Raw genomic sequence first — 22280 nt, forward strand, 5'->3', positions numbered from 1 at the left:
TTTTGAAGGAAATGGCACCGACTACTAGACACACTGTGAATATGAATGAAGAGGAATTCCGTACTTTTCTAGCTTCAAACATAGCCGCAGTACAGGCTGCGCTACATACCAATAATAACCTTGGATCTAGCAGTACAGGAAATCGTGTATGATGCACCTACAAAGAATTCACTGCCTACAAACCTTTGGAATTTGATGGAACCGAAGGACCGATCGGATTGAAACGGTGGACCGAGAAGGTCGAATCGGTGTTTGCCATAAGTAAGTGTACTGAAGAGGACAAAGTGAAGTACGCTACGCATACCTTCACAGGTTCTGCGTTAACATGGTGGAATACCTATCTAGAGCAAGTGGGACAAGATGATGCTTACGTACTACCGTGGTCAGCATTCAAACACTTAATGAACGAGAAGTACCGTCCCAGAACCGAGGTCAATAAGCTCAAGACAGAACTTAGAGGGTTACGAACCCAAGGATTTGATATTACCACGTACGAAAGACGATTCACATAATTGTGCTTATTGTGTCCGGGAGCGTTCGAAGATGAGGAAGAGAAGATCGACGCGTTTGTGAAAGGATTACCGGAAAGAATCCAAGAAGATATAAGTTCACACGAGCCCGCCTCCATACAACAGGCATGTAGAATGGCTCACAAACTAGTGAACCAGATTGAAGAAAGAATTAAAGAACAGACTGCTGAAGAGGCCAATGTGAAGCAAGTCAAAAGAAAGTGGGAGGAAAACGGTGATAAGAATCACCAATACAACAACAACAGCAATTACAACAATAATCGCAACAACTATCCCAACAATCACAATATCAATCGCAACTACAACAAATGACCCAACAACAACAACAACAACAACAACAACAACAACAACAACAACAACAACAACAACAACAACAACAACAACAACAACAACAACAACAACAACAACAACAACAACAACAACAACAACTACAACAATCATCCCAACAACAATAATAACCGCAACAACAACAACAATCAGAAGCAGCTATGCCAAAGGTGTGAAAAGTATCACTCGGGGTTCTGCACCAAATTTTGCAACAAGTGTAAAAGAAATGGTCATAGCGCGGCAAAGTGTGAGGTCTACGGACCAGGGGTTAACAGAACGAAAGGAACAAATGGTGTCGGAACGAGTAATGGCGGAGAAAGTAGTGTCGGAGCAAGTTATGCCAATGTAGTTTGTTATAAATGTGGAAAACCGGGCCACATTATTAGAAATTGCCCGAACCAGGAGAACACGAATGGACAAGGCCGTGGAAGAGTTTTCAATATTAATGCGGCAGAGGTACAGGAAGACCCGGAGCTTGTTACGGGTACGTTTCTTATTGACAATAAATCTGCTTACGTTTTATTTGATTCGGGTGCGGATAGAAGCTATATGAGTAGAGATTTTTGTGCTAAATTAAGTTGTCCATTGACGCCTTTGGATAGTAAATTTTTACTCGAATTAGCAAATGGTAAATTAATTTCAGCAGATAATATATGTCGGAATCGAGAAATTAAACTGGTTAGCGAAACATTTAAGATTGACTTGATACCAGTAGAGTTAGGGAGTTTTGATGTGATAATCGGTATGGACTGGTTGAAAGAAGTGAAAGCAGAGATCGTTTGTTACAAAAATGCAATTCGCATTATACGAGAAAAAGGAAAACCCTTAATGGTGTACGGAGAAAAGGGCAACACGAAGCTACATCTTATTAGTAATTTGAAGGCACAAAAACTAATAAGAAAAGGTTGCTATGCTGTTCTAGCACACGTCGAGAAAGTACAAACTGAAGAAAAGAGCATCAATGATGTTCCCGTCGCAAAAGAATTTCCCGATGTATTTTCTAAAGAATTACCGGGATTACCCCCACATCGATCCGTTGAATTTCAAATAGATCTTGTACCAGGAGCTGCACCAATAGCTCGTGCTCCTTACAGACTTGCACCCAGCGAGATGAAAGAACTGCAAAGCCAATTACAAGAACTTTTAGAGCGTGGTTTCATTTGACCAAGCACATCACCGTGGGGAGCTCCTGTTTTGTTTGTCAAGAAGAAAGATGGTACATTCAGGTTGTGTATCGACTACCGAGAGTTGAACAAACTTACCATCAAGAATCACTATCCACTACCGAGAATCGATGACTTATTTGACCAACTACAAGGCTCGTCTGTTTATTCAAAGATTGACTTACATTCCGGGTATCATCAAATGCGGGTGAAAGAAGATGATATTCCAAAGACTGCTTTCAGAACACGTTACGGTCATTACGAGTTTATGGTCATGCCGTTTGATTTAACTAATGCACCAGCTGTGTTCATGGACCTTATGAACCGAGTGTGTGTACCATACCTTAACAAGTTTGTCATTGTTTTCATTGATGACATACTTATTTACTCAAAGAATGACCAAGAACACGGTGAACATTTGAGAAAGGTGTTAGAAGTATTGAGGAAGGAAGAATTGTACGCTAAGTTTTCAAAGTGTGCATTTTGGTTGGAAGAAGTTCAATTCCTCGGTCACATAGTGAACAAAGAAGGTATTAAGGTGGATCCGGCAAAGATAGAAACTGTTGAAAAGTGGGAAACCCCGGAAACTCCGAAACACATACGCCAGTTTTTAGTATTGGCTGGTTACTACAGAAGATTCATCCAAGATTTCTCCAAAATAGCAAAACCCTTGACTGCATTAACGCATAAAGGTAAGAAATTTGAATGGAAGGATGAACAAGAGAAGGTATTTCAATTATTGAAGAAAAAGCTAACTACGGCACCTATATTGTCATTGCCTGAAGGGAATGATGATTTTGTGATTTATTGTGACGCATCAAAGCAAGGTCTCGATTGTGTATTAATGCAACGAACGAAGGTGATTGCTTATGCGTCTAGACAATTGAAGATTCACGAGCAAAATTATACGACACATGATTTGGAATTAGGCGCGGTTGTTTTTGCATTAAAGACTTGGAGGCACTACTTATATGGGGTCAAAAGTATTATATATACCGACCACAAAAGTCTTCAACACATATTTAATCAGAAACAACTGAATATGAGGCAGCGTAGGTGGATTGAATTGTTGAATGATTATGACTTTGAAATTCGTTACCACCCGGGGAAGGCAAATGTGGTAGCCGACGCCTTGAGCAGAAAGGACAGAGAACCCATTCGAGTAAAATCTATGAATATAATGATTCACACTAACCTTACTACTCAAATAAAGGAGGCGCAACAAGGAGTTTTAAAAGAGGGAAATTTAAAGGATGAAATACCCAAAGGATCGGAGAAGCATCTTAATATTCGGGAAGACGGAACCCGGTATAGGGCTGAAAGAATTTGGGTACCAAAATTTGGAGATATGAGAGAAATGGTACCAGAGAAGCTCATAAAACCAGATACTCAATACATCCTGGAACGGGGAAGATGTACAAGGATCTTAAGAAACATTTTTGGTGGCCAGGTATGAAAGTCGATATTGCTAAATATGTAGGAGAATGTTTGACGTGTTCTAAGGTCAAAGCTGAACATCAGAAACCATCAGGTCTACTACAACAACCTGAAATCCCGGAATGGAAATGGGAAAACATTACCATGGATTTCATTACTAAATTGCCAAGGACTGCAAGTGGTTATGATACTATTTGGGTAATAGTTGATCGTCTCACCAAGTCAGCACACTTCCTGCCAATAAGAGAAGATGACAAGATGGAGAAGTTAGCACGACTGTATTTGAAGGAAGTCGTCTCCAGACATGGAATACCAATCTCTATTATCTCTGATAGGGATGGCAGATTTATTTCAAGATTCTGGCAGACATTACAGCAAGCATTAGGAACTCGTCTAGACATGAGTACTACCTATCATCCACAAACTGATGGGCAGAGCGAAAGGACAATACAAACGCTTGAAGACATGCTACGAGCTTGTGTTATTGATTTCGGAAACAGTTGGGATCGACATCTACCGTTAGCAGAATTTTCCTACAACAACAGCTACCATTCAAGCATTGAGATGGCGCCGTTTGAAGCACTTTATGGTAGAAAGTGCAGGTCTCCGATTTGTTGGAGTGAAGTGGGGGATAGACAGATTACGGGTCCGGAGATAATACAAGAAACTACCGAGAAGATCATCCAAATTCAACAACGGTTGAAAACTGCCCAAAGTCGACAAAAGAGCTACGCTGACATTAAAAGAAAAGATATAGAGTTTGAAATTGGAGAAATGGTCATGCTTAAGGTTTCACCTTGGAAAGGCGTTGTTCGATTTGGTAAACGGGGGAAACTAAATCCAAGGTACATTGGACCATTCAAGATTATAGATTGTGTCGGACCAGTAGCTTACCAACTGGAGCTACCTCAACAACTCGCAGCTGTACATAACACTTTCCACGTCTCAAATTTGAAGAAATGTTTTGCTAAAGAAGATCTCACTATTCCATTGGACGAAATCCAAATCAATGAAAAACTTCAATTCATTGAAGAACCCGTCAAAATAATGGATCGTGAGGTTAAGAGACTTAAACAAAACAAGATACCGATTGTTAAGGTTCGATGGAATGCTCATAGAGGACCCGAGTTCACCTGGGAGCATGAAGATCAGATGAAGAAGAAATACCCGCATTTATTTTCAGAAGATACGTCAACACCTCCAACTGCTTAAAATTTCGGGACGAAATTTATTTAACGGGTAGGTACTGTAGTGACCCAAACTCTTCCATGTTTATATATATATTAAATGAAATTGTTATTTACATGATTAAGTGTTTCTAACATGTTAAGCAATCAAACTTGTTAAGACTTGATTAATTGAAATAGGTTTCATATAGACAATTGACCACCCAAGTTGACCGGTGATTCACGAATGTTAAAACTTGTAAAAACTATACGATGAAATATATATGGTTATATATATAGTTAAAATGATTTTATTATAAGTATGTATCTCATTAGGTATTTTAACAATGAGTTATATACATAAAAAATGAGACTATTAATTTAAGAAACTCGAAAACGATATATATAACGATTATCGTTATAACAATGTCTTACTAGCTACATATGAATCATATTAAGATATTGATACACTTGGTTAATTATGTTAAATGATAAGTAAATATATTATTAAGTGTATTAACAATGAAATACATATGTAAAAACAAGACTATTAACTTAATGATTTTGAAACGAGACATATATGTAACGATTATCGTTGTAACAACATTTAATGTATATATATCATATTAAGATATATTCATACATCATAATATCATGATAATATAATAATTTAAAATCTCATTTGATATTATAAACATTGGGTTAACAACACTTAACAAGATCGTTAACCTAAAGGTTTCAAAACAACACTTACATGTAACGACTAATGATGACTTAATGACTCAGTTAAAATGTATATACATGTAGTGTTTTAATATGTATTCATACACTTTTGAAAGACTTCAAGACACTTATCAAAATACTTCTACTTAACAAAAATGCTTACAATTACATCCTCGTTCAGTTTCATCAACAATTCTACTCGTATGCACCCGTATTTGTACTCGTACAATACACAGCTTTTAGATGTTTGTACTATTGGTATATACACTCCAATTATCAGCTCTTAGCAGCCCATGTGAGTCACCTAACATATGTGGGAACCATCATTTGGCAACTAGCATGAAATATCTCATAAAATTACAAAAATATGAGTAATCATTCATGACTTATTTACATGAAAACAAAATTACATATTCTTTATATCTAATCCATACACCAACGACTAAAAACACCTACAAACACTTTCATTCTTCAATTTTCTTCATCTAATTGATCTCTCTCAAGTTCTATCTTCAAGTTCTAAGTGTTCTGCATAAATTCCAAAAGTTCTAGTTTCATAAAATCAAGAATACTTCCAAGATTGCAAGTTTACTTCCAAGTTTTCTAAATCCATTCCAAGTAATCATCCAAGATCAAGAAACTTTTGTTACTTACAGTAGGTTATCTTTCTAATACAAGGTAATAATCATATTCAAACTTTAATTCAATTTCTATAACTATAACAATCTTATTTCGAGTGGAAATCTTACTTGAAATTGTTTTCGTGTCATTATTCTGCTTCAAGAACTTTCAAGCCATCCAAGGATCCTTTGAAGCTAGATACATTTTTCTCATTTCCAGTAGGTTTATCCAAGGAACTTGAGGTAGTAATGATGTTCATAACATCATTCGATTCATACATATAAAGCTATCTTATTCGAAGGTTTAAACTTGTAATCACTAGCACATAGTTTAGTTAATTCTAAACTTGTTCGCAAATAAAGGTTAATCCTTCTAACTTGACTTTTAAAATCAACTAACCACATGTTCTATATCTATATGATATGCTAACTTAATGATTTAAAACCTGGAAACACGAAAAACACCGTAAAACCGGATTTACGCCGTCGTAGTAACACCGCGGGCTGTTTTGGGTTAGTTAATTAAAAACTATGATAAATTTTGATTTAAAAGTTGTTATTCTGGGAAAATGATTTTTATTATGAACATGAAACTATATCCAAAAATTATGGTTAAACTCAAAGTGGAAGTATGTTTTCTAAAATGGTCATCTAGACGTCGTTCTTTCGACTGAAATGACTACCTTTACAAAAACGACTTGTAACTTATTTTTCCGACTACAAACCTATACTTTTTCTGTTTAGATTCATAAAATAGAGTTCAATATGAAACCATAGCAATTTGATTCACTCAAAACGGATTTAAAATGAAGAAGTTATGGGTAAAACAAGATTGGATAATTTTTCTCATTTTAGCTACGTGAAAATTGGTAACAAATATATTCCAACCATAACTTAATCAACTTGTATTGTATATTATGTAATCTTGAGATACCATAGACACGTATACAATGTTTCGACCTATCATGTCGACACATCTATATATATTTCGGAACAACCATAGACACTCTATATGTGAATGTTGGAGTTAGCTATACAGGGTTGAGGTTGATTCCAAAATATATATAGTTTGAGTTGTGATCAATACTGAGATACGTATACACTGGGTCGTGGATTGATTTAAGATAATATTTATCGATTTATTTCTGTACATCTAACTGTGGACAACTAGTTGTAGGTTACTAACGAGGACAGCTGACTTAATAAACTTAAAACATCAAGATGTATTAAAAGTGTTGTAAATATATTTTGAACATACTTTGATATATATGTATATATTGTTATAGGTTCGTGAATCAACCAGTGGCCAAGTCTTACTTCCCGACGAAGTAAAAATCTGTGAAAGTGAGTTATAGTCCCACTTTTAAAATCTAATATTTTTGGGATGAGAATACATGCAGGTTTTATAAATGATTTACAAAATAGACACAAGTACGTGAAACTACATTCTATGGTTGAATTATCGAAATCGAATATGCCCCTTTTTATTAAGTCTGGTAATCTAAGAATTAGGGAACAGACACCCTAATTGACGCGAATCCTAAAGATAGATCTATTGGGCCTAACAAACCCCATCCAAAGTACCGGATGCTTTAGTACTTCAAAATTTATATCATATCCGAAGGGTGTCCCGGAATGATGGGGATATTCTTATATATGCATCTTGTTAATGTCGGTTACCAGGTGTTCACCATATGAATGATTTTTATCTCAATGTATGGGATGTGTATTGAAATATGAAATCTTGTGGTCTATTGTTACGATTTGATATATATAGGTTAAACCTATAACTCACCAACATTTTTGTTGACGTTTAAAGCATGTTTATTCTCAGGTGAATACTGAGAGCTTCCGCTATTGCATACTAAAATAAGGACAAGATTTGGAGTCCATGTTTGTATGATATTGTGTAAAAACTGCATTCAAGAAACTAATTTCGATGTAACATATTTGTATTGTAAACCATTATGTAATGGTCGTGTGTAAACAGGATATTTTAGATTATCATTATTTGATAATCTACGTAAAGCTTTTTAAACCTTTATTTATGAAATAAAGGTTATGGTTTGTTTTTAAAATGAATGCAGTCTTTGAAAAACGTCTCATATAGAGGTCAAAACCTCGCAACGAAATCAATTAATATGGAACGTTTTTAATCAATAAGAACGGGACATTTCAACTTCCTTAGTGACAATGTGTTTGAATCATGTGAACAATTAACTTATGAAAACCTAATCTAGTAGTATGATGAACCCTAGAATTCAAAACCTTGAATTGATGCAAAGTTAATCATGATTTCAAAGGTTTTGAAGTTTTTATAATTAATTATTAGCATCAATTTGATTAGCAATTTCGAATTAGGGTTTCTTCAAGCAATGTTTGAAGAAATCATCATACTAACACAACTGAATGAGGAAAATTCATAGATTACTCTTACCGAGATTGAATATTAGAGATGAGAATGAGTAGATTCGTTGGTGTGCGGTCGGAGATCTTGAGCCGTCGACGAGAGGGAAATAAAAATGATTTTTGAGTGAAAATATGGAATGAGTTATGAAGGAGTTTTAAACACCTGTCTGTACCCGTGTGGTTGAACTGCGATCGACCGTGGGGTGGACCTTGGTGATTTTATGCGGTTTACTCTGCGGTCTGCCGTGGGTTGACCGTGCAGCAGGGAATAGTGGATTCTTGTCCATTTCTTCACATCGAGCGCGTTTTGGCGATTTTGTCGATTTCAAAGAATACTTGAGGACAAATTTTCTTTGCTTAGCATTGTATGATCACATCCAACCGATGTTTCATTATCAATGACACCTTAATCCACTCCCCAATTCACTAATCGGGATATATTGCTTCACTAAGCACTTTTCTCCAAATCCGGTGGAGATCCAATTTACAAGCCTTGTACTTTTCATTAGACCACAAAACTAATCCCTCTATCCCTTTGAAGGATTACCTCCCACTTAGATCAACTTGTCTTCAACTTGGACAAGTATTAATCTCCAATGAGATTATTCACCTCCCTAGTTCCCTTTAAGGAAGATGATAGCTAAGCTGGCATATGCCTCTAATTATAAAGTACAAAGACTCTCCCTTTTTCAGTGATGACAATCCTAAGACAATTCTAAGGATTAATACAACACTATGTAAACTCACAAAGATAAGAATTTGAAAGTAAGTTTACAATGACCTCTTTTATAATCTATGAGATTATAAAAACTTATCTTCCTTTAATCACAAACATATGTAGAAGTATTATTTTCTTTTGATTCTCTGATGGATTTGAGTTGTATCATGCAAGAGGTCCAAATCTTCAAAGTTCTCGAAGTCTTGCTATTTATATGGAGAGATAAAAAATGCAGCACTGTCTGCGACTTGACCCACGGTCAACCGCGGGTCGACCGCGCGTGCTTCAGTCCAAAATATATATCTGTTTTATAGCCATTTGAATCAGTTTTGGACATCACTCTTTGGACACTTTACTTCATTTAACACATTCAAAAGATAACCAACATCCTATACAAGTACTATATGCATTAGATTGCTTTGATAATGACTTATCATGTTCAAAGTGGAAAGTCTAACATTCTTGGATACAAGACATGATAATCATTTGAGGCAATCTCAGTTTTGTCATAATTCTTTATTTGTATTTAACACATTTTCTAAATCTCTATTGGTTGGTCAACATGTCATTGATGACACAAACTCACTTTAATCACAAAGCATGCTAGTATTCAAAATTTGAATTTGTTTGTAATTAATTAAGTGTGTTAATGATGTCTTGACAATTTAAGCATGTAATAACAATTAAGCATGTTGCAAGACATCAAGTTAATCAAGTTTACACTTACTCATAAACTTAATTTTAGACTTAAGCAAACCTATGTGTGTTAATGTTTCATTATCTTTTAAGTTTACTAGATTATGACATTTTACAATTTATCCAAGTAACACACCCATATAATGAAGTAGTCCAAATACTAGATCCATCTGGTTACAAATAGTAAGACAAGTTTGATACATATACATATTAAAATACTACTTATCATTTAGCACTTAGTCAAATAGTCATGTAATACACATGTACTAATAACAAGTAGTCAAGTAATACACATGTACTAATAACAAGTAGTTAAGTAATATTCATGTAAGGACTAGTAAGAGATCATTAAAATTATCTTAGAATTAAGCATATCATAGCATTAAACTAAGAAAAGTAAGTTTTACTTGCAAAGTGGCATTTGCAAGATTAATGTATAAGCATACATTAATATCCAACACATGTACAAGGAAAGAGCAATTCTTGATTGGGACTTGGTGACCATCCTAAGAATGTCTAGATAACTTTTAGATGTACATGTTTTCTTATAACACTTGTGTGTTATCCTTAATCTAGGCTTAATCGTCATTAAGGTGTCATTAGGCTTGATTAACCAAGATTAGTGTTCTAGTGACCAAAACTCCTTTGGGAATGAAGGAGGCAACTATCCTAAGCATGTTTGTACAGGTTTCATAAATTATAGATGCCCAGAAGTGGTCAAACGTTTTTTGATCAAAAACCGGACAGAAGGTTTCTGCGGTCGACCCACGATCAGCCGTGGAGTCGACCGTGCATCCCCTGATTTCACAAATCTGGGTGCAGGTCTCCACGGTCTGACCTGCGATGGACCGTGGTTCAGTCGTGTTCCCTGTTTTTCATTTTAGGATTTCTTTGTTTTTTGGTATTTTGCTAGATCAATTGTGGATTAGTGAACTTGATGATTTATGTCAAGATGTCTACCATCATCTTTCGTTATGTGCATATGTCATCATCAAAACACTTATTTTTATGGGTTAAGATTAGTATAGTCATTAAGTATAATCCCATGTTAACCCACATTCTCCCCCAACAGTATAGATTACAGCTTTGATTCGTGTTTTTATTGTGATTTGATCAAGTAGCAGTATGTATATGATGATCAAGGTATGAACGTAACTTTGAAGATTAAGAACACAGATCTAGATAATATGAAATTGTTTATTGAATCTGTGTTTGTATAATGAATCGTCGATGGAGTTAATCACAATTGATTAATCCATGACTTTCTTCAACAATCAACTTGATATGGATCAAGTTAATGTCACAAGGTTAACCTAGTCTCTTAGCAATGTGCTAGATAGTATTTTGGGATGAACACACTTGAAGTGTGTATAATTGTGAGTTTAGGGAAGGATGGCTTATGGTTTCTACATGGTTAAGTGGTATTTATAGTTCATACCATCAACCTTACAATTAAGCTTAACCATTAATACTAGCCTATGTTATTTGATCAAACCAAAATTGTGGTAGACGAAATAGATCTTGGGTTTGAGTGCTTAATTGATGAAAAAGATGGGATCGAATATTTTAACTCCAATAACTGCGCAAACCCCGATTTAAAATCTGGATTTCAAGGGCGTAAAATAAACGATGGGATTAATCTTATTCGATCGGGATCGAATAAGTTAATAACTTGAAGGAAAGATTAACTCCAATATCGACCGTTATCGGAGTTGTATTTTCAGCTGGAGAATGTTACAATAAGAGATTTGGGCAGAGTAACGTTAATGCATCCAGTGTTGTGTAATGAATGATCTTGTTCCTGTATTTATATGTGTTATGTGGGAATGATGATGTGGCATATGTCCCTTTCATGGTTATAACAAACTTTACTAATTTGGAGGGTTGACGTGGCACCTGTCTCTTTCATTGGAATAACTAACATATTCTAACAAAATTTCCTAGATTCGTGGGCTGACGTGGCTTGCAGCTCCTTTTGTTTGTTCCGGGATCATGTGATTGTTCCGGGACTGTATGCTTGTTCCAGGACCATGTGCTTGTTACGAGACTGTATGCTTGTTCCGGGGACTGTGTGCCTGTTTCAGGACTGTATGCTTCTTATGGGACCAAGCATTTGCTCCTGGATTAGACACCTATCTTGGAAAGGTGCGATTACTCCGGGAGAGTGTAATGGATCCGTCTAGATTGTGACGGACAAGTGTCTTGATCTTGTTTAGGTAGAAGTACTTTACTTGGTGTTTATTTCAAGTGCTTCTTCATGGTGTCCTTTTGACTGAGTAAAATTGTGACCGGTTCATAAATGATTTTGTAGAGATTGTCGGGTGCCCGTCGTACTTGGTTTAGTAGGCCTTTATGTGATAATATGGTTCATAATCTCCCAACACTTTGTACCCGGCCAAGTGGTGTCGGTAGCCTGCACACTTGTCTGGGTAGGATGGGTTATATAATGTCACGGTTAGCCTTTATCCAGGACGCGTCTTTCCCGAATGTGTATGTAAGTAAACTTCTGGTCAGATTACTAAAGTAGGGGCCGAGAAGAGGTTTTTAGCCCGGGACGGTCCATGCCGGTTATGCTCCAGACGGAACGTTGTCAATAACGTGTCGTTATGATACGGATCATTATGCGTATAATTACGGATCATTATGCGTATCATCATTATCATTTAATCAATCACAAATCTATATCTATAATTACTAGGAATTTCTATACCTAACATATAATCATATAAGTATTAATTACGTTTGAAGTAACCCTGTGATAGGCATGTCATGGCTATTAATGGAATGAAGATTAGTCAAAAGGTTATTTCTTGCATCCGAATTGTTAATCGTTTAGATTATGTAGTTTTATTTATTTTAAGTAATTTAACATTACAAAATACCAATTACTAGCTATGAACATAAAATATAATCTATCTATCTATAGTTAATATTAAAATGCTATAATGATGATGTCATTATTAGGCTAATTCCTTTGTTAAGAAAAAATTAAAAAGAAAAAGAAAAAAATCTAAGCATAGTGGGTGATGTCATTAATCTAAATAATTTTGAATTAAAAATTAAATCTTATTAATTAATTATTATTAAATCTTATTAATAATTATTTTAATTATTAAAATTGAATAATTTTGAATTATTTTGAATTGAGTACGAGAAGGTATAAAAGCTAGTCATAGGGTAACCAATTCTAAGCTTATATTTTAATTTACACTTTTAAAATAAAATGACAACCAATATTATCTATTATGATTGGATGTGGATTGTTTAATATGCATTTTAGGTGTTTGATGCAATATTAGCTGACGAGTTTTTTAGTCGGACTCTGTGGTTCCACGGGTCATTAAACTAAATAACTTTAGCATTTACGTTCACTTAATACCTAAAACATATTATTAAACTGTTTCGTTTAAACAAACCCGTAGTTCCACGAGTCATTTCACTAGTATAACAATATAACAGAATATCTAAATGATTTTATAAAGTAGAAATGTGAAGAACCGAATGTGATAATACTCTCAAAACAACCTTAGTGCTAAGTTCAACATCTTATCAGTAATTCTCAAGGCCGTCTCAAAAATAAAGGCCCTAGTGGAATATAAAAATGGGATCACATATACGTTAACATTTTTTACTACGCATAAAAGAATAATACTCCAGTTTATATGTTTATTTACTTACATTGTATTTAACTATTAAAAACAAGGTATTTTAATTTTAATTGAAAATTTTTTATTTGATTTAATTAAATATATTGAGAAAAATATTTACATATTTAAAATTTTGGACTCTTCTAAATTTTTGAGTCCTAGGCGGTTGACTATTTTACCTATGCTCGAAGACACCTCTGGTAATTTCAAAACATTATTTTATCAAAAGCGTAACTAGGAGATACTGCATAAGTTTTATATTCCACATGTAAAATAAAACTTAATATAAAGTGTATGCTATGCATTAAGCAAAATTCACTGCAAACATAGCTACATCTATGTAGACAATTAAGAAACGTAAACCGATTTGATAGTCTCCTTCAGTTACATTTCATAATTTGAATGCTACAAATCAATCTATCTATCTATCTATCTATCTATCTATCTATTATCTATTACTCACCTAAAGCGTGAGGGACCCAGCTGAGTTGTCACATCAAGATTAACAACACCAGCCAAATTACACGTGTCTTGCCTCTCCTATTTTCCTTTATTTATTTATTATTCTTTTTTATAAAAACGACATAGGGACACGTGTCCCATACTCATTCCACATTCAACATGTTTCTTCTTCTCCTTTCATTAGTTGATCGTGTTCACCGTTTTCTCCTCCATCTTCTCTCTTACCACCACACCACTTCTCTCCATTTTCTCCTCCGGCAACCATAAAGTCAGATCCTGTAACCATCCACCTTTCATCGAATTCATATCTTAATTCAAGTATTATCACCCATTCACTTTTAGGCAAAAAAAAAAAAACCCTCTTTCTTCCTTGATCAAAACAAAACTTCTATCTCTTTCATTCAATCATTGCTAATTCATCCTCAATTAGGGTTCCAATTTCTTCTCCAATTAACAAATAAAACTAGAATACAATTGCTCAAGAAATTCACACAGAAAAAACGAGACATAGTGAGATTCCTCTATTCATCTTCATCTTTATCGCCTTAATATAATCGATCGATAGGGTTTTTGTACCAGTTCAAACGATCATTCAAATCAAACAACCTTTTATTTCATAAAATCTGTTACCGATCTCCGTCACCGACAATTCCAGAACCGGATGATTCAATTAAGGTATGTTTTAAACGTGTCTTAGAATTGCTAAATCCATAAATTAACAAACACTCATTGTTGTGATGATGGACATTGAAAGTGATTTTTTTGATCGATTGATTGCTAAACGTTTCTTTAATTGCTAAATTCATAATTTCTTTTTACACTTTGTTTGGTAATTTTGAGGTATGATTTATATTTGTATATCGATTTAAGAAGGTTTGGTTATTATTTATTTTTGTTTGGTACAATGATGTTAGGGATGTTGTTGATATATGCTTGAGCAAAATGATATCCTCGACAGAAAAAATCAAAGGTGTGTATACATTTTTTGAATACATATGTTTGATGTATTTTTTGGTTCAAGTCTTTATTTTAGATGTTTTCGGTTCGTCCATTAGTGTTTTTTTCATTGGGGTTTCAAGATTCAAATATTCGTTCAAAAAATGTTAACTTCGACTACTGCCTTTATTCATGGTAATGAGTTTTGAAACTCATTTGCACTAACAAATTGTGTTTCAAAGCAATAACCAAATTGAATTAATCTTAACTTCGACTATTGCATTTTAAGTGTTTTAGGTACAGAACGATTTTAGATTTTGTTTTATCATTACCATGAATAAATCCTATTGACTAAAATTTGGTCTATAAAAAGTTTGTTGGATATTATAGTTGGTCAAATGTGACAATTGAAAATGGTTTGTTTTGAACGTTTGAATTTGGTTAAGAATGCAATGTTTTGTTTGAATATATGTGATGCTCTTGCATTAGGTTTAATGATTGTAAACGATAACCATTAATAAATTTGCTTTCCCAAAATTATTTTATTTTTTTGTTGCAGATGTTCTTCTTTGTAAAAGAAATATAACACATTTATTGCATATACAGAGTATATAATTGGTGTGTAATATAATAGTAAATATGTAGACTACTATTCTTTTAGCATTCGTGAATATATTAAACAAGTGGTTATGTTGCAAATGTTTTGTGTGGTAGTTTTTAAATTTTGATTTGGCATTTCATATGCTGATGTCTTCAATGCCAAATCCCACTGATATGTTTAAGTAAGTTCAGTTCAGTATGTATATATTTTATCGAAGTCAAACATGGTCAAAGTGTATTAGGAAAATTTGGAGGGTTTGTACGGGATACTAAGTTTCCTGGCAAGAAAGTCTGTTGTGGGTTTTGAAGTAGGTGGGTCGGGTGGTGTACTTTTTTAAGTCAATGTCTTACTTGTAGTGGGTCATTTAAACGGGTCAATTGAGGTATTTAATTTTAGGGTTTATTAGTCTTTAATTTTCTGTGATTGTTAAACTGAGGTATTGTTTTGAATTTTCTTCCATCCCTTATTTTGTAGCGACACTTCTAAAAAATTCTCCATTCATATAACCTGAAGATAGAGCATTCAAACAGTTGAGATCATATATATTTGGTCAAGAACTTCTGGAATAATTGTTCAATCGACTTATTGTTCAAAAGTGTGAAAATATGAAAATGAGTCACTATTATTAGTATGTTAAATTTTGAAAACCAGATATGTTTATGGGATTTAACCACCTTTTAATGTATACACCTTTGGTTTCAAATAATAGTTCCAATTATTTCCTGAAAGTTTGGATCGTAAGTCAAATAAAAGCATATTTGTTTCTTGACCATTACAAACTTTTAACTGGTTATCTGGTATTTGCAGCGTGGCTTACAGGCCCATTACATTAGATAGATTATCTAATAAGCTTATCAGTTGTTTTCTCTAATTTTAGAACATTAGTACGTGGGGAGTTGAGTATTTCTACCGCTATCGTATACTCAACATGCACATGACGTTCATGAGGTAAGTGTGTTGTAATATATTTTGTTGATTATTACATACTATTTTTCTTTAAATTTTTTTAGTTATAAATATTTTCCAATAACAGCTTCTAAGTTTTTTTCTGTACTTAGCTATTTAGATGGTTTTTTAAAATTATGTATGATTTTAGAAAGAAAGGGTGTCTTTAAAGCTGTAAGAAGGTAAGTTTAGAAAGGATGACCTTTATATATTTTTATGGATATCATGTCTCATGTGACTTTAATTTTCTACTAAATTGAGTGATTGTGTAGCTATTTGAATTAAAATTATCATTGTTAATTTGGTTGTATGTTTATATATTGAACTTTTACAAACAAGTGGTATTTTTTTTTTATAAATTCTTAGTCTATAGGTGACAATATGGTCCGATTAATCTGTGGAAGATTGAACACAAGATACATCATACTTTTATTTGTCTATTTTGGAGAGTGACTAAAATTTTAAATTATTTACTTTCATATTTAATACGTTATATTACAACCTGATCCATATGAAAACCTAGATTCGTTGTAATTGTATTATACAATTATACACCTAATTGTTCTCAATACGAACATTTTCGAATACTATTTGATAGAGCTGCCGTAAAATGCACGGGCTCTTAAATCTATGTAATAGTTCTTAAAATAGACAAATACTTATATTGGAGGTAGCTTTTATACCATAGGTTAAAACTCTAATAAAAGACGTTAAATTGACTACTTGATCTAAAACTTAATGTGGGAGATTGTCACCTTTTATGCACTTGATGATCTTAATATAGAGCTAATAATCTATAACAAATATGGTTGTGAAAATATAAGCTTTTTAAATAATAAGATTGCTGAAATGGATCTTCATATTAAATTGCAAAAATAAGTCACTGTATGGGATTGCGAAATGGTGGTACCACGCAGCAATGTATTGGTAAGCATACTAATTACTCATATTTATTGAACTATACACCAACATTATAAGTAATAAAATAGTTTATTGCATCCACTCATATAAACTCATTTTCAACTTTAAATCACTACAGTTTTACATTTAGATTCTATAGTACTCTATTTAATTACTATGTTCTTTTGTAGCGTCTTCCAAACAAAGTGATGTTACTATCAGGATTACGGAGTGGTAAAATAGTTACATGCATCGATTTGGGAAACAAAAAATTCAAGTGGAGGTTGAAACAAGAGAAGTCTAAGAAAAGGCCTAACCTCTGCGTGTCTTAAGGACTTACAAGTTTTCGAAGAAAAAATAAAATCAAACCTGGGTCAAGATGTACATTCAAGTACTGCTGCAAATACCATACTTTTTACTACTATCGTGTTTCCAACAACTACAAAGTTATGCTTCCATTTCAACTAAATGTAAGAACCACTTTTATGCACTTTTTGGTAATGTAATTTTATCTACTGCACCAATAAAACTGAACCTACGAGTTTCATAAACGTGGTGTCTATCTTTATGTATCTGTACAACAAGCCTTAGAACAACTAAAATGCATTGTTGATTTCAGAACATTGTTTGTTGACATATCAACTGATATGTTTTATATTGACGATGTTGTGTATTTTTTTAATAAGTTCATTATCATTGTATACTTAGTTTTTATTAGGGCCCGCTGTGCAACGCACGGGCTCTTAAAGGCTAGTAAAAATATAACGCAAATCACCTTGTTCGTGAGTTTTGTTGGAAAGCTAACGAACTTTCAATAGAAAATTGCACACAAGGAGCGTGCATATTACAACCAGATAGATGGATTACATAGATCAAAAGTCCAAGAAACCAATTACTGTTGAGGTGTGGAAACTTTAAACAAGTAGAAAACTGATTTTGGTGATAGATGCGGCGCATCCAAGGGTGGATGAGGCGCATTCATCAAGCGTTTTTTGTCGAAGGTTTTAGATGCGGCGCATCCGGATCCATATGCGGCGCATCTGGATCTATTACTTGAACCTGCATCGCGATTTTGAATCTGTAAACATGGAAAGCAAGAGGGATGCGGCGCATCTCATCCAGATGCGGCGCATCGCCTGTCTGGCAGCAAGTTGTCAACTTGCACACTTTACAACCGATCTTGTTTGGTTCAAGTTGCACTTTAGGTGCATGTTGGACTACTTTACACCATCAAAGGTGGCTGTGATCATGCCATAGCATGGGTGTAAAGGCTTACTAGTTGTCCATGTTGATTACTTGATTGTGATCTTGAAGATCAAGTTGCAAGAACACTTGTGTTCTTGGTTTCCTATAAATATAGCCTCATGTAACTCATTGTAACTCATTGTAACTCACCACCATGAAATTAATCAATATAGAACACTCTTTGGTTGGTCGTGGACTAAAGCAATCATAAACGATTGCATATAACCACGTTAAATTCTCGTATTTTTATCATTCTTGCTAGTCTTACGAATTTTTCACTATATTTTCGTTTATTGGAAGTGGGTTGATAACTTGAGGTTATCTAGTCTTGTTTGGGCTCACCTAGTCGGGTCTCCTAACAAGTGGTATCAGAGCTCTCGGGTTTACGAGTTTTCGGGAACAATGGGGGAAAAGAGTGATGTGAAGATTGATCGGTTTGATGGAACCGACTTTAGTTTTTGGAAGATGCAAATGGAAGATATGCTCTATCAAAAGAAGCTTTACCAACCCTTAAAGGGTGTTAAGCCAGAAGGAATGGATCAAGGCGAGTGGGATTTGTTAGATAGGCAAGCCCTAGGGGTTTTTCGACTTTCTCTGGCCAAGAACGTCGCTTACAACATTGTGGGTGAAACCACAACGGCGGGATTGATTGCGGCTTTATCTAACATGTATGAAAAGCCATCCGCTTTGAACAAGGTTTTCCTAGTTTGGCAATTGGTGAACGCTAGGATGATGGAGGGATCCTCGGCGGCGGATCATGTAAACGAATTTAATTTGATTTTAACCCGGTTGAAATCGGTTGATATTAAATTTGATGATGAGCTAGAGGAGTTGTTTTTACTATCTTCATTGCCCGATAGTTGGTCCGGTTTAGTGACGCCGGTTAGTGGTTCATCTGGAACTACTAAACTCACTTTTGAAGGAATCCGTTATTTGATTCTTAGCGAAGATATTCGTAGGAAAGATTCGAATAGGAGTTCGAGTTCGATTCTAAGTGTTGGTCGGGGAAGAGCAAAGTCGCGAAGTCCGTCAAAGAGCAAGAGTGTGGTGTGTTGGAATTGTCAACAAGTCGGTCACTATAAGTCTAAGTGCCCGAGTTTAATGCCGGGTGGGATTTCAACGAATATGGTGATTGAAGATGCGTTGTTGTGCCAAGAAGATTTTCTTGATGAATCTTGGGTTTTAGATTCGGGTGCCTCGTGTCATGTTACCCCATACATGAACGAGATGGTGAATTTCAAGTCGTATTCCGATAATGTTCGAGTCGCGAATGGGAGTACACTTGATGTTGCGGGTATTGGTGATCTTGTGGTTAAACACACTTGGATCTTGAGGAACGTGAGGTTCATTCCAACGCTCAAGAGTAGGTTAATCTCGGTTGGGCAATTGGATGATGATAAGTGTCATGTCCTATTAGGAGATCAAAGGTGGAAGGTGTTTAAGGGAGGTCATGTGGTTGCTCGCGGGTACAAGAGGGGGGCCATGTATATGGTTGAAGAATGGCTAGGTGATTTCGTGGGTATTAGAAATTCTAGCATGCTAATGCTTTCCGGGTTTGTTGAAGGATCTTGTTTGAGTGGGAGCTCAAGGGAAGTCGAAGCTAGTGAAGATTCAGGACGAATTGGTTATACTAGAGCTTTCGTTACTTCAAGTAGATCTTCTCCAATGGCAACTTTGTTGCAATCGGCCGAAGAAGATGAACAAGAGATTTTCTTGAGAGTCACTGTTAAAGAAACATCCGTACAGTGGGAGTTGGCTCGTGGTGGAAAATCGGGTTTGTCAAAAGACGTGCGCGCGTATGTAGTCGGTGTTCCAATGGTGAAAGCTAAGGCGGTTATGTGGAAGATCAAGGGTATGAATGCATTCTCACATGGTTGCCTTGATGGGATTATCCACATGTTTAATCTACCGGCGGGTTTATTCTATGTTGGAAAGATAAATCGGGTGGAGGTTATAGTGTACGGGTGGATCGCTTGGGCGATGGGGTTAATTGGGTCGGGTCAGACTCAAACGACCCGTTATTTCCTAGAGTAAGGAAATAGGTGTCATAGCCAAAGAGTTGTTGTTGTTTGTGTTTTATTCTCTCAAGCTAGTAACATGGTGATCAAATTATAGCTCAGCGGAAGGAGGTGTAATTAGTGGGTCAAGTTGTTATTGTGGGATAATAATGTTTGAAGTCTAACAAGTAGCGTTGAAGACCTTATATCGAAAGTCTACTCATCCGAAGTATGTAATGAGGTGCGTGTACTAAACAGTAATTGGAGGACCCAAATGGCTTTTGGCGGTGTGTAAATGGTATTTAATGTTCTTGGTTAGATTAGGCGAGTTTACGAAGGATTAAGTTTGTTCAAAGTCTCCAAGTGAGAGATTTGTTGAGGTGTGGAAACTTTAAACAAGTAGAAAATTGATTCTGGTGATAGATGCGGCGCATCCAAGGGTGGATGAGGCGCATTCATCAAGCGTTTTTTGCCGAAGGTTTTAGATGCGGCGCATCCGGATCCAGATGCGGCGCATCTGGATCTATTACTTGAACCTGCATCGCGATTTTGAATCTGTAAACATGGAAAGCAAGAGGGATGCGGCGCATCTCATCCAGATGCGGCGCATCGCCTGTCTGGCAGCAAGTTGTCAACTTGCACACTTTACAACCGATCTTGTTTGGTTCAAGTTGCACTTTAGGTGCATCTTGGACTACTTTACACCATCAAAGGTGGTTGTGATCATGCCATAGCATGGGTGTAAAGGCTTGCTAGTTGTCCATGTTGATTACTTGATTGTGATCTTGAAGATCAAGTTGCAAGAACACTTGTGTTCTTAGTTTCCTATAAATATAGCCTCATGTAACTCATTGTAACTCACCACCACGAAATTAATCAATATAGAACACTCTTTGGTTGGCTTTGGACTAAAGCAATCATAAACGATTGCATATAACCACGTTAAATTACCGTGTTTTTATCATTCTTGCTAGTCTTACGAATTTTTCACTATATTTTCGTTTATTGGAAGTGGGTTGATAACTTGAGGTTATCTAGTCTTGTTTGGGCTCACCTAGTCGGGTTTCCTAACAATTACTTCACACACTTTATAGTAAGTGCTCCTTTCCAAATGGTGTTGCTAACGCGATAATTGCAGAAAATTATTGCCTTGGATCGGACAAAAGTGACAAAGTGGTGTAGGCTACGAGATACATTCTACTATGGTTAATTTGAAAGTGGAGAAATAAATTGGTTCACGGTTCAATCAATCAAAGTAGTTCATTTTAATGGAGGACATGATGACAAGCTTAAAGATACTATCACATTTATGGCTCTAATATGATAGTCGGTGGTTTCAGCACTTGGAGGGAAGACCCATATGATTCTGTGCTGCAATGATTCGGTGTCTGTAATATGTAGAGTATAAAGCGGCCCTGGCCTGCACATTGATGTGAGCATCTTAAATTCGCTTGTAAAATAATACATAGGCTGTAAATGTGTTGATTTGGTCTTCACTAATACGCCAATGTTTAAACTGAAAAGGCAGCAGCTCCTTAAAAAATATAAGGGGAACTCATCCGTTTAATATCAATAATTTACATTTCATTACCAAAAATTTCTAAATCTATCTTTTGGTATTCCATTGATCAACTATATGTTCAAGCAAAGTCATCCAAAAAATGAACTTAAATCACGAAAACTGATGGCATTTGCTGTTTGAAATATGCCCTTCTTGTTTTCTAGTGTATTCTATATCGTAAATTTGCTATGTAGTTT

The sequence above is a fragment of the Rutidosis leptorrhynchoides genome, chromosome 1, assembly GCF_046630445.1.
Source record: "Rutidosis leptorrhynchoides isolate AG116_Rl617_1_P2 chromosome 1, CSIRO_AGI_Rlap_v1, whole genome shotgun sequence".
NCBI lineage: Eukaryota > Viridiplantae > Streptophyta > Magnoliopsida > Asterales > Asteraceae > Rutidosis > Rutidosis leptorrhynchoides.